General features: G+C 43.0%; 1 protein-coding gene across 1 annotated transcript in view; it reads right to left on the bottom strand.

Annotated features, from left to right (window-relative positions):
• TRAK1 (trafficking kinesin protein 1) overlaps positions 1-14,912 on the bottom strand; it is a 230,128-nt gene that overhangs the window by 208,942 nt on the left and 6,274 nt on the right. The window lies entirely within an intron of this gene.

Below are 14,912 nucleotides of genomic sequence, written 5' to 3'. Positions count from 1 at the left end.
AAGACACGGGGGCTGGGAAGACAGGAGAGCACACTGAGCATACTGCTGATGGTGGGATGGAGTCCACAGAAAGGATGAGGCTAAAGAGACCAGGGAGCGGCTGACTGGCCAAGTGCCTCTCCTGAGCAGGTGAAAGAGGATGGGATCCAGCACTATGGTGCAAATGAACCTCAGACAAGGACCTTCCTTCACTTACCAAGAGGTCGGTCCAAAAAAAAGGAGCCCTGCTGGTACAATGGTTAATTGCTCAGCTGCTAACTGAAAGGTTGGTGGTTCAAACCCACTGGCCACTCCATGGAGTAAAAGACCTGGCAATCTGCTTCCATAAAGATTACAGCCTTGGAAACCCTACGGGACCGTTCTACCCTGTCCTACAGGGTCAGAATCGACACGACAGCCCGAAACAACAACTAGGTCTAAACAATGGCACTCACACAGGTGAGCATGAAGGTCGGGAGGCAGCAATCTGCTGGTTCCTGCTCACTCTGTTAAAGGCATCTACTAGAGGCAAAGGCAGAGGCATGACGTAAGGCATTTGAGAAAGACATGTAAAGTCTGGAACAGTTACTGGCAAAAAGCAGACAAAGAAGCTAAGAGCCAAAAGACCCAGTAAAGGAGACTAAGGCAAAGGTAGCTGATTTATAGGGTCACCATGCTGTGTATTTGGTGATTACATGGTTTCTTCAAGCAGCTCTCAGAACGTAGGCAGGTTGGCACAGAAGAGGTGGGCAGGGCAGAGTTCTGCCAGGTGGCACAAAGAAGGACAACAGGTGTCCAAGTGACAGAAAGGGAGGAGATGGTGGGGTAGAGGGGAAGCCAAGAACCTGGATGGGGCTGGAGGGACTGAAGTTCAGAGAGCAGGGTGATCATGCTTAGGATTTCAGAGATGAAGTAGGTAACTCCAGGAGATGATACAGTCCAGGCTGTGACCAGGGCAGTGGATGGATGAAACAGCACAGAGAGGCCACCACTGGAGAGGAGATGGTCAGGGGGCTGGTACAGAACCCAGGATGATCCAGGTGATGATCAGGGGAAGATGGTCTTGCACCAAATGCCCCTTTCCTTCAATAATGGAGGCAGAGCGCCTGGGAGGGGAAGCAGAAGATGATACACTCAAATGTCACAAACCCCAAAGAACAGTGCTCAGAGCGCCTCTCACTGAACGCCTGCCACCGCTGTCAACACGCAAGTACAAGGCAGACCTTCATATACAGTACCTTATTTAATCCCCACAACCACACTATGCAGCAATAGAAAAATCAAGGCGCATTGGCTAAGAACTTTCCCGAGGTCACACAGCCTAAAAAATGATGGACCCAGAATTTCAGAAGTTTAGGCTGCCAGGCACCAAAGCCACTCGCCTCCACCACGTGCACGGAGAGACAGGGTAGATTGCATTACTTACGCCCCAGGAATCACTTATCCCCATGCAAGGGCTCTCTAATTGTGCCTCACGCCATCTCCCCAGAGAAGGGGGTCAGGGGCCCACTGCCAGCTGTCCTCCTGAATGGTTTACTGTACTCGCTGAGCTGGGAGGCCGCAGTCATTAGCCAGAACCCATTAAAAGGCACCAGGAACGTGATCTGCTAATAGTACCAGAACAAACACATCGAAATATCAGCTTTTAGGGAAATACGAACCCAGAATTTCTATTTCTACAAGAGCTGACTTGCTCATAACTCAATAGGAAAAAAATCTCTCCCTTCCCCCATTACCAAACAAAGCACACGGTGTTGTAATTCTAATGACAATGGAGTTTCATTAGAAGGACTGTGAACTCCCACACTTGCGTTAACCCAAACAGGGCTAAAAAAACATTGGTTCTACAGCCTTGAGCTATAAAAAACTGCAAATAAAACGGAACAGCAATCGTCTCAGTCAACTTTAATAAATGGGATGGCCATCAACATTAGTTTGGTTCTTAATAATTTGGTGGAGTCCAAAAGAAAAAAAAAAAAAAGGTTGGCGGTATGAACCCCAACCACAGGCACCTCGAAAGACAGGCCTGGCAATCTGCTTCCAAAAGGTCACGGCCTTGAAAACCCTAAGCAGCTGTTCTACCCTGCACACATGGAGTCATTATGGGTCAGAATCAACTCAACAGCAACAACAATAATTTGATATTTATTTATTCAGATGTCAGTAAGGGCCTAGAGGAGTTGATCGGTTAGTAAGACATTTTTTCAGGTTGACATACTCTAGATGAATTTGAGCAAAGTCTTGGGACTTACGCATGGCAAGACCACGTGGCCATAAATACACGGGGCAATGGTCAGCCCCTCTGCACGGCACTGAGGAAATACAAGGCCTCTGGCTGCTGCTTGGGAAACAGTACATTCTGGAACTGCAATTCGAAAATAAGCCCAGCTCTTGTGACGATTCTTACCATACTATACCAAAACGCAACATGACTTTCTTAAATACTTCGGATTCTAGGAGAACACACCTGCTCTAGATTCTTTACTGATAACCTCAGCCACTTACCTGCTTGAAGCATCAGCAGGTACTTTTAAGAGGGAGCCTACTAAGTAGTCCTTACTAAGACCTCAAAGCCTGCAGGTGGGGGAGCCCAATTCCCTCACTTCTCCAGAGATGTGGAAGAGTTAGGATTTTCTGCCCCCGCTGGTCCTCAAGGCCAGCAGCTGTATAGAAATAATCCGATTCTTGAGGCGAACAAGAGTGATAATGATAAGCCTTGGATCAGCTGTTTAAACTTTTTATAATCTCTCTGGTCCCTGAAATTCTGATCCTTACTGGGAGGGAATATTCTATTATCCACAATGTCCCTCAAACTTTCCCACTCTAATTTATAAGAGAATCATTTTAAAAATGGGACATCGTATCCAGACCAGACAAAGCAAATTTACAACACACATAACATTACGGATCACTTTAAGGACTTATGGAAATTTTTCAATTTTGAAAATTCAAATAGCTGAAGTTAACAATAATCAATTGTTATTGATACTGTGCTTTGAGGCAATTGCTTCTTTGTAATCTGTTCAGGGGCTCCTTCGTGTCCATTCATTTGAGATGAAGCTTGAGATATGCCTCCTTAAATCTGCCAAGAAAAGTCATTTCTCAGCTTTAAAAGAAAATATCTTGCCCCAATCCACCCTTCAGACCTAGCTTGAGGTGATAATGTCTCCACTTATTTTTTTGGTATTTGGAAAATTTTAGTCTAAGCAGTCCCTATTAACTGATCAACGAATTACATAAAACAACATTTTTGGACCTTTAAATTATTTAAATGCTTTCTGATTTTTAAAAATTCCATTTAGAAAGTCTATAAGACCTTAGGCCATGTCCCAGAGTCTTCTCTTATCCCAGCTTCTCACATCTACCCAACAGCTCACATCTACCCAACTGTAGGACCCCTGTGCTCCACCCCCAGGGCGTATCACACCCTCGCAGAGGCCCTGAGTCACCTTCACCCTCCTTAGTGCCTGTACTAGTGCAAAACCCTCTCTACTCTGCTGGCTTCCACTCCTGTCTCTCCCCACACAGCAGCTGGGTGATCCATTAAAAAGGCAAATCAGTTCATGTCGCTCCCCTTGCTCAGAATCCTTCAGCAGCTTCCAGTCATACTCAGAATAAAATCTCAACTCCTGAGATGGTCTGGCAGGCCCATGGGATCCAGCCCTGCCCTGACCATCTCCCCGACCTCAATCACGTCTGCTTTCCCAGGGCCTCGCTGTACTCCAGCCACACTGGCCTCAGCACCTGCGGTTTGCTCTGCCTGGGCCACTCTGCCTCAGTATTTTTCCAGGCTCACTCCCCCCACATTCTCTGCTCACCTGTAACCTTCCTAAACGTGCCTTGCCTGCAGCTTCCGGCCCTCTCTCTCTACCCACTTTCCCTATTCACTCCCTGGCTTTACATCCTGCACGTGTTACTCCTTTATGTCTCTCTCACCCTCCCCCAGACCTGAAGGGTTCCCTTGGCTGTCCCCCCTTGCTGGTCCAGGGAAGCCACTCAGCGCATAGTTAACAAGTGGGTCTCCAGTTCCTCCTTCTGCTAGAAATCTCATGACTCCAAACCAAAGGTGATTCTTACCTGCTGAAGATCTGATTATGAAATCAAAACCAACCACGTTTCCAGAATAAGCATAAAGCATTTGGCAACTATGCTGCGGTGGGGCATGGAAACCTGCTGCCCCAACAGCCTGGCGCTCCGGCACCTGCGCCCACCAGTTCCTGTGCCCACCCGCTCGTAAAAGCAGGGGCTGCCCTGCGAGAACAGGCTTCCTCCTTTATGATTCCCCTTCTTCAGAGAAAATAAAGTTACGGAAATGAAAAACAGCTGTTCCTGTTTTTATTTCCCAGTCTCCGCATTAGCAAAGAAGTGAAGGTGAATACTTAGTTGCCCAGTTCAGTATCTCTTCCTCATGCTGATCTCCTTCTACAGTTTAGGTTTTTAGTTTCTCTTTTTTACAACTAAATAGTTTTTATTGAACTTTAGATAAAGGTTTACAGAACTATTTTCTCATCAAACAGTACACACATTGTTGTATGATGTTGGTTAACAACCCCACAACATGTCAACACTCTCCCTTCTCAACCCTGGGTTCCCTATTACCAGCTTTCCTGTCCCCTCCTACATTCCAGTCCCAGTCCCAGGGCTGGTGCGCCCCTTTAGTCTTGTTTTGTTCCATGGGCCTGTTTAATCTTTGGCTGAAGGGTAAACCTCAGGAGTGACCTCATTACTGAGCTGAAAGGGTGTCCAGTGGCACAACTAATTTTTAAAACCAAAGAAGTATTTTTTAACAAATTGACTTGTGATAGTTCTTTAGCTGTGACAAAGTCATTTATTAGAGTAAGAAACGACACTATCGTAGGTATGCGCTATTTTATTACTTTTGAAATCAAACATAATTGGGTAATTATTTTGTCCCTTAGCAACAGAATTAAATAAATCAGAATATGAGCAATTTGAAATGAAGGGTAGGAAATTTCTATAATAAAGCTTGCTCAGTCTCTGGGCTATAAAGAATATACATTGAGGTTATATCACGTAAGGGCACGTTTCTTGTAGAAATTCCAACCTCCAGAGCAATAATTTAAGTCAATTTGATATTGATTCTACTTTATCATCCCAAGCTGAAATGTGGGTTTAGGGAAAAGAAGGGGCCTCATGGGAGTTTATCAATAAAAATTGATCAGTGAGATCCAGGACACCACCACCAGGAGAGGTGATCAGCCAAACCAAAACACAAAAATTGGTGTGCAAATATAATCAGTGTCCCTGGCCATCTCGTCCGTCTATTCAGGTTAAACCGACCCTACACAACGGCCCCCAGGGCGTCACATGGGTGCGGAGGGCACCAAGCTGACCACTCAATTTACAATGGGTTTTTGTCAAAAAACATCTCCAGTGTATGATCATCCTCGGACTCACCTACACTTCTGACACTTTCTGTGAAATACCAAGTTTCACTTTTAGTCTCTTAATATAAAATGGGCAAACTTTCTTCACGTCCCATGCGTCCTTTTCTAGTTCCACACAGGGTTAAATAAGGGCCTCAAAGGAGAAAAGAAGGAAGTATGGGAGAGAGTGGCAGAGAGAATGACAGAAAGAAAGAGAGGGAGAGAGAGAACAACTCAGAGAGAAGAAACAGAAAACAGAAAGACAATGAGACCAGCAGAGAGAGAGACGACAGGGAGAGAAATGCAAAAAGAGAGAAAGAAAGAAAGAAGGAAAAAGTTCATGGGGAAAAAAATGGTGATGTGTTTCAAGAAAAAGCTATTTGTTAGAGTCCCTCTTTTTCCATGTACTGTATTACACCATATGTGGGAAGTGAACAAGGCTGGAAAGCTGCCTAAGAACATCTGCCATATACTTTGAAAGCCCTAATAACAGCACAGCTGGTGTCCCCTGCCTAATGAGCTCACTACCCCACGTGACTGCTCCTTCCCCAGCAGCTCCTCTAGGGAAAAGAGGAAGCCAACAACAGGGATAGCCTCCACCCCTCTACCCTCCCCCACATTTACTATTTCTTCCTCTGCCTTCTTTTTTCCCCTTCCTGAAAGCATTCCCACCCATTTTTCCTGAGCTAAGCTACCCTGAGCCAGCAGTCCCAGTAAACAGGCACTCTCTTAAAATGTAAGGCAAGTATCAGGAATAAAAGATGGGGACATCACTACAGATCTTATAGCCATTAAAAGGATAATATGCCAATAAATTCAACAACTTAGATGAAATGGACACATTCCTTGAAATAGGTAACTTACCAAAATTAACACAAGAAAGAGAAAATCTGAATAGCCCTGTACCTATTAAACAAATCGAATTCCTAATGAAAAAACTTCCCACCCACAATGAAAGGCCAGTAAGCCACCAGTGTGCCCTGCACCAGGGTAGGGCACAGTACAACACTCCAGGCCTCTCTAGAAGCCCTGGTGACTCACTGTCTGGTGAGAACTGTCTCTGACGGGGAGGCTTTCAGCCAGGCTTGACTTTCCCAATGACCACTGCGTGTTGCTATGAGGAAACCATGCACAGCAGAATTAGGAGGGGGGAGGGGGTACGTGAACAAAGAAGTGAGGTTTTTACAAGGTGGGGAAGTTTTAACCCTCTCTAGTCTAATTTTTGTGAAACTAAGTCCCAGCAAAGCACACTTCTAAAAGCTCTCTGGCATTTTAAGAAACTGCGTCTTAGTTTCAAGAAGGGGAAGGGTTTCAGTTTCTAAGGGGGAGCCTAGCAGAAAGTGACAAGAGACTCCTGTTGGCACTGATACTGTATCCATAGCAATTGGAAGAGTTGCTGAAAAATCTAGGATCTCTCTCTCTGGCTCAGTCTGGGGCAACACACTCTGACCACTACGAAGCGCCTAGTGGATATGACACATGGTCTACTCACACACACACAAAAAAAAAAACCAAAGAGGGCCACATTTTTAAAACCAGGGTTGGTAACATGCAACAGCATTTGGATGTGTTAATAAGCAGAGGGGCCCTGGTGGTGCAGTGCTTAAGCACTTGGATGCTAACTGCAAGGTCAGTGGTTCAAACCCGCCAGCTGCGCCACAGGAGGAAGATGTGGCAGTCTGCTTCTGTAAAGTTTACACCCTTAGAAACCCTGTGGGGCAGCTCTACTCTGTCCTACAGGGTCACTAGGAGTTGGAACTGACTTGACAGCAATGGGCTTGGTATTTTGCTTTTGGTTTACAAGCATGCAACGCTGAGGTTAACAAATTACTACCTTCTATCTGGCAATCATTAACTTCTTCTATCCTTAAACATTGTCACATACTAAAAAACAGTGTTTTACACCTTGTTAATATCATAAATAAGTTATCTAAGAATTGGCAATGTCCTGTTTTGATTTACAGCACCAATGCCACTCTTACCATAAGTTAACACTGCAAAACTCACAAAAATTTAAACACAATAATTACAGCGTTTCAAGGGCTATCAGAAGTCCTTCTAGAATGTATTCTGTTAATGGAATGTTTAATATACTGAGATGAATCCTCTCTGAGACACAACATAGTTTCCATTCACAAAACCCAAAAATCATTAGCATAGTCAATTGCAATTTCAATCTTTATTCAACTTTGTCTTTTCACTTTTTTTGTTTGTTATTTTTTTTATTTTGATGAAAATATATACAGGGAAACATACACCCATTCGTCGATTCGTACATGTCCGATTCAATAACAACAGTTAGATTCTTCATCAAATCCAAAACCAAACCTGTTGCCGTCAAGCCGATTTCGACTCGTGACTCTAAAGGACAGAGTAGAACTGCCCCATAGAGTTTCCAAGGACCTGCTGTCGAGTCAAACTGCTGACCTTTTGGTTAGCAGCTGTAGCACTTAACCACTACGACACCAGGGCTTCCAAATTCTTCACATTGCCTCACAATTCTCACTATCTCTACCCATATTGTTTTACCACCATTGAGTTAGACTCACTTCCCCCTACACTTCTCATCCAGGCTTTAGAGTTACTATGGACAATTTGATCTCAAATAGATAATACTTTAAAAGAGCAAAATGCTCATGGCTACCATTCTTTACTAATTTTAGCTAAAGAGTTGTTTAAAGATGACTTCAGGGGATAATTTCAGTTCATGGTTTAAAGGCTTTCTCAGAGTGATAGATTCGGGGGCTCCTCCAGTCTCAATAGATATCAGTCAAGTCTATCTTACCCAAGTCTTAGAGACTCCTGGTTCCATCTTCAGGCCCATAACAACACCTTGCCAGACCATAGTGGAGCCTCAGGCAAAAGGAAAAATCAGTACTGCGAATCTGTCTTTTTTAAACATTGACATTTTGTTCAGTATAGATATTTTGCACTAATTTAGGTCTTTTTAAATTTTGCATTAAAATATTATTTATCTTGATTATTGAGTTTTTTGGTACTGCCTTAAATTTTATACCATAGGCAAGTGTCCCACACACCTCACCCTGGTCCCGGCTCACAATAATAATAATATACCGTGGATAAACCAAGGAAAAAAAGAATAACTATATTTAGACTTTAATAACAACCCCAAAGACTGGAAGATAGCTGCCTTAAGGTCTAGATATGTGTGCGTGTATGCTAAACGACTTAAAGGGGAAAGTGGGACGAAAACCACAAGGTAAATTCTGTGGAACAAATATTTTACATCACGTTGCGTTAATGACTTATTTTTTACAAATTAACTACAACCATTAATCATTTGATAAGTTCAGCCCGATTAATTTTCACTTATATAGACACCCAGCACAGTCAATACACCCTCTTAGGGAAGCACTATTCTGACCTCTGTCACCATAGGATAATTTCTCCTGGTTTTTGAACTTCATGTAAATGGAATCATGTCATTTATACTTTTGTGTCTGGCCTCTTTTGCTCAACAGTATGTCTCTGAGATTCATCCACGTTGATGCATATACCCACATTTCATTTCTTATCGTTGAGGAGGATTCCACTCGTAGCACCCTACAGGACAGAGCAGAACTGCCCCATAGGGTTTCAAGGCTGTAAATCTTTATGGAAGCAGACTGCCACATCTTTCTTCTGTGGAGAGGCTGGTGGATTCAAACTGCTGACCTTTTGGTTAGCAGCCAAGCACTTAACCACAGCACCACCAGGGCTCCTCTGAGTCAGAATCCACTGGAAGGCACTGGGTTTAGTATTCCACTGCATGAATATACCACAATTTGTTTATCCATTCACCAGTTCGGTGTTTTCCAGTCTGGGTTTTCATAAGTAAACCTGCTATGCACTAAGTACATGCGCACTCATTTCTGTTGAGTATATGCTCAGGAGTGGATCACTAAGTCATAAGGTGTTGGCTTAGCTTTAGTAAATACTGCCAAACAGTCTTCCAAGTGGTCATTCCTCTCCGCACGTGGTATATGAGCCTTCTATTTGCTCTACATCCTCACCAGTACTTGGTATTGTCCAGTGTCTTATTTTATCCATTCTGGTGGGGCTGCAGTGATATCTTTGCTAAAATAAGCAATTTCGGATTTTTTTCCAATTTTCGCATGATTCTATAGCTCCGATAGTACAAACTGTGTAAGAAGCTCGAGAAAGTACAGTAAAACCTCTAATTTAGAGCTTACTAGTTTCAGGAATCCATAAAAATATGAACACTCATGAAACAAGCATAGATGATGCTTGGCAAGGAAACCTGCAAATTTTCACAAACGTTGCAAGAATTCCTACAGTCAACATGCTACCATAAGATGTTTACGAGGCTAAGCCAGCATCTCTTCTGAACAATGGAAAACCAAGTGATTCAACTCTACACTTATTATGCAAAGCAAACCCAAAGGGCATTTCAGTCTTTATCTTACTTGGCTTCTCATTGCAGCATGACCCTGTGAATCTCAACTTTCACTGTAAGAGCACTTTCCCCCAGCATATCTGGTCTTCTTCCAACTTCTGATCACCCCTCTGTGAGCTCTTCTATCCAGGCCCACCCTTTTAATATTCACGTGGTATAGCTACTATCTGCATGCAAATGGTCTCCAAACCCATACCTCAAACTCAGCTCTCTCTTCTAAGTGTCAGACCCAGGGATCCTACTGCCCTAAACATCTGCACTTGGAAATCTTGTGGACACATCAAATTCGGAATTTCCAAAACAAGATCCTCCAGATACCAGCCCTTGAACAACTTATTTATGGTTAGTTCAATTCGTAAACTTCAGCCTTATCCTTGACTCCTTCCCCTCCTTCATCCTAACACCATCTCTTCAACAAGCAAGCCTATCATTCATCATTCAAATGCATGTACTTCTTTACATCCACACTATCAGTAACTACTCCAGTTGAACTCACCACCCTCTCACCTTGAGTTAAGCCAGAGCTGCTACTGTAGGTCTCGGTCATCGTAGTGGTGGATGAGGTTGAGGACCAGACACTGGCGTCGGGCACATTCACCAAGGTGAAGGCAGCCACCTCTCCCAATGATAACCCTGCACTGCCATGGGCCATCCCTTTGCCACATCTAAAAACGGCTTCCCTCTTCCACTCTAGTGTCCAAATGGAGATGCAACTTGTGAGTTTGTGAGGAAAATTTCCAACCTTACTTGTGACGTTCACTCTTTGCATGCTGCCCTTTGCTAAGCAGAAGATGAAGTATACCATAAAGGATAAAAGTCTGATTATCAGATATCCACACCCACAGCAACATTCATTTCCTATCTTTCCTTTGACATGAGCATTTCTCTTCTACCATCAATCAACAGACTTAGCCCAGTTAAAAGTTTTTCAAATAACATGCAACACTTGCTAAAACATTCCTCTTGTACTAAAGTAATTTTTCTTTAATAATACAAGCCACTTTCTATCTTTTAGGTATATACACATCTACTACATCAGTCAACATTTTAGTGTGCCTTCCTGGTGATTTGCTGGCCACGCCTCCTATCTACAGTTGTAATAGTAAGAATATTCTGCTATTTTCTCAAATATTTAACATAAAACTCTATATACATGCACAAGAAACCTTTGAAATGTCTTGCTTTTGTGTCTAAATAACAAGTCCAAAGGGATTTTTCTAATGCCTTGGGACCCTTGCAAAGTTAACCCTTTCTCCTCAAAGCCAAAGCAGGGAAGTTGGTTGTGAGGTGAGCAAATATCCTGGCCTACATCATTGCCTTAGGCCACAGAGGCTATTTCTGTTAGTGCCACAGAGATAAAGGCCAACACATATCCCCAGGGCCTGGCTCAGACTATGTGCTCTGAAATTATTTGTGGATGAATGGATAAGAAGGAAAGCAGGATTCAACAACAACAAGAACAATGGCTAACACAAAATGCTTACTCTGGGTCAGGCAGATGTATGAAGTCATGTAACCCTCGTAAAAATCATATGAGGTTATCATATAAGGTAATGATTCAGGAACCGGCTGTCATAAACAGGAGTTCTTTGCTAGGTTCAACACATCTAACCCCAACAAAGCACCAATCTGACAAGGAAGAAAAGGAACGTGGCTTCACACCTATCAACTGTGGGATGATTTTTATCCAGACAGATTAATGAATCTGACAGTTTTTATTTTTTAACTAATGAATGAAAACCAGGCTATACCCCCACTTAGGTACATAAAGCAGAAATATACAATTCCTGTAGTATTTAGCACTTTATTTAAAACAGCTCCTAGATGCAAAAGCTGAAATGAAATACCTACTGCCTGGATGACGTTCTTTTCTTTCCTACTCTGAAAGTCAGTCAATCATCTCAGAAATTCTACAGTCATGGACCCAGTGAGTCATACATATAATAAATTGTTCATTTTCCTTCTCCCCTCCTTTCCTCTAAATCATATCCTGCAATTCCTGAGTCATAGGTTTGGGGTTTTGTTTGTTTGGTGTTTTTCATCCCCATGCACAAAGTTTACCAATTCCAACTTCATAACATGATAAGAATCTGCCTATGCCTTTAGTTTGTTAAGGAAGCTTCCAATTTTCTTCCTAGGTTTGGAATTCTGCAGTGTAGGCAAGGACCACACCTTTCAATCCTCATTTTATTATTTTTTTTTAAGCCCCTTAATATTATAACTCTATTGCCAGAACTCTGCAGATGTCTGACCACCACACACTCCAACTCAAAGTCAAGGTCAAAGAGGCAAACCAAATTTATTCTTGGAATTCTGTTATCAGAATCACAAAATATAATGTACTGTTTTACTGAGTCGCCCTTTTCCTAGTCCTGCCTCTATGATCTCTCAACTCATCTACTCCATGTTTAATTCACCAAAAAAAAAAAAAAAAGTGAGGAAAGAATGGTGAAAAAGACCATAGGCATACAAACTCTAAACACTAGCACTTTCTAGAAACTTTATTAATCTGAGTCCCATCCACACCGACTAAATAAATGAAATGTGATACCCTCAGAATTAAACAATAATCAGGAGCAAGGACTGAAGCGAGCACTCCTAATGTTAAACCGTCTTTCAGGAACGCCCCAGAGCTCAAGGCAAGGCAGAGACCACAGCTAGTATTGGGAGAATGACAGAATGAAGGGAAAAAAGTAGCTCAAAAACAAATAAAAGATGGTCACTGCCTTAGGGGTTTCCCTTCATCTCTTAGACTGGAGGACGTGGGCACTTCCGGAGCAAGAAAAGAAAAATTTAGCCAAAGCAGGTTATCCGTTCCCATCCCACGAGTCTATGGAAGGAATACTGCAGGCTGAGAGCACTGCACCTGGTAAGGCACGGGGGAAGATGAGCAGGCGGGAAGAAGCTACATGTATCATGGCCAGGTCACCACTTACCTTCTATGTAGCTTCCACTCTGTCACTCTGTGTCTATCTTGTGATCTCCAATATCCACCGTGCACATGACCTGGCACTTCAGATTTGCACAAGAAAGAGTGGACAGGTGGGTGAGTGGGTGGATGGATGGATGGGTGGATAGATGGACAGATGGACGGATGGATGGACGCTTCAGCTATTCAGCTACAATGTGGGGAGAATTACCTATTCACTGCTCTGGCATATTTTTAAGAACTCAAAACATCACCCAACATTTCAGGTGTGTGTTGGGTGCTGGTGGAAGGGGAGCTAATGACTGGCTGGACTATCAGATGGCTTTCCTCGCCACTGATTTAGAATGGTCGTATGTTCCTTCTCTCTTTTGATCCACCCATCTTACAGTTCATTGCACAGCACACAATGTAAGCAAGAGGAAGGTGGAGATAGGTTCAGTAACCATTTCTAAGAAAACACTAACCCCTTCCCTTCCAGTGAAGATCAGGAGGTTGAATGAAACTTTGAGCACCAACTCTCACCAACTAGCAGGAAAATGAGCTAGTGCATGCTGGCCACTTGCTCTTCCCAACATCTGCAAAGTCTGGCCCTGTGCCTCTCAAAGAGCATATCTGTGCAACCATGAGGGAGCACCTGATAATGAATATCACCTGGGAATCTGGTGAAAGGGCAGATTCAGATTTAGCAGGTCTAGGTCAGGGTCTGAGCTACTACTGCAGGTCTGACAAGCTCCTGGATGATGCTGATGCTGCTGGTCCACAGGCCACACTTTGAATAGTGGCTACACTTTGAGTGATTACAGTCCTGCAATGAGTTTGGGCCATGTGGTGGAAACGGCAACAGTCAGCCTCTCCTCGGATGAGCACTGCCCTTTTCCCATTACTTTTCTCAGCCACTTGGTTCCACCACCAATCTGGACTCCCAGCCCCTTAGGCAGAAACAGCCAAGCCATCTAAGATGCTCTCCCCTGTCTCTGAACAGATGCTCCTGCACGTCAAAAGAGTTCTTTCTCCCTAACTCCCGAGAAATGCTTCTCAATGGTCCTCAGACAAACGAAAATTCAAATCATGTCACACCCATTGTCATTCGCGCCTCAAGATTCAAATTCCTGATTCGATAACACAAGAGAAGCCAAACCACTTCCAATATCCAAGGGAGAGATTTTATCTTTGACCACATTCCACGCTCGAAATTATTTTATAAGGACTCCTAATAAAAGTAGGCAAGCTTGTGTTAGATTGTGCCTGTTCTACTTTTTGCAGAACTTGAGAGCTTGCAGAATGCTGTCATCAAAGTCAACGGAAAAGTCTAGGCCCACAGTGTATGCTGTTGACGTTAAAGAGCTGCCTGAATTTGATTGTACCACAACAATCAGACCAACTAACGGAAATTTTTTAATTCCATGGTTCTCCAGATACATAGATGCCTTCTCTCTTTAAACCTGGGGAAAGGAAAAAAAAAATCTCACGTCCCTTTTTTAATCAATATCCATTTTCAGCCACATACATAAACCTGCATCCACGTAATCAAATGCAGGATTTGCTAATAGCTAATCTGTGTGAACATAAATCAGGGGACAGTGGCAGTTTTAATCAACACAATCATGCTATCTAATAGCTACGTCTAGTCATTAAAAAGGAGTACAATAACAAGTTGAAGTGGTCTGGATGGTACATTAAAGGGATGCTTTTTGGAAAGGTCAAACCACTTAATCCACAGTTATTTTCTATAAGTTATTTTTAAAAAGGAGGGAGGGTTAAAAGTTCCTTGACTCAGCTGCTAACTTAAAGGTTGGAAATCCAAGTCCACCCAGAGGCACCTCAGAAGAAAGGCCTGGCAATCTACTTCCAAAAAATCTGCCATTGAAAATCCAATGGAACCTAGTTCTAATCCACCACACATCAGGTCACCATGAGTCATAGGCAACTTAATAGTAATTGGTTCTTTTCCAATGTTAGTATAAAAATCCTTTCTTCTGGAAAGGAAGACTCCTGCTTTTGAATGTCCTGTCATATCATAAAGTCTGGAACTAAAAGAAGCTCTAGAAATAATCCAGCTCCAAGATCCTCAAAGAAGGTATGCACACTTATGCAGGGTAGGGGGAGGCCCCAGGGAAAACAAGGTACATCTTCCTGGAACACTTCTGGACTCAAGACAGCAATTAAAGCCTCTTTTATTTTATATTAAAACAAACAAGAT

The sequence above is a fragment of the Elephas maximus genome, chromosome 20 (assembly GCF_024166365.1).
Source record: "Elephas maximus indicus isolate mEleMax1 chromosome 20, mEleMax1 primary haplotype, whole genome shotgun sequence".
Taxonomy (NCBI): Eukaryota; Metazoa; Chordata; class Mammalia; order Proboscidea; family Elephantidae; genus Elephas; species Elephas maximus.
Note: the sequence above shows the minus strand (reverse complement) of the source record. Positions and strands in the feature narration are given on the sequence as shown.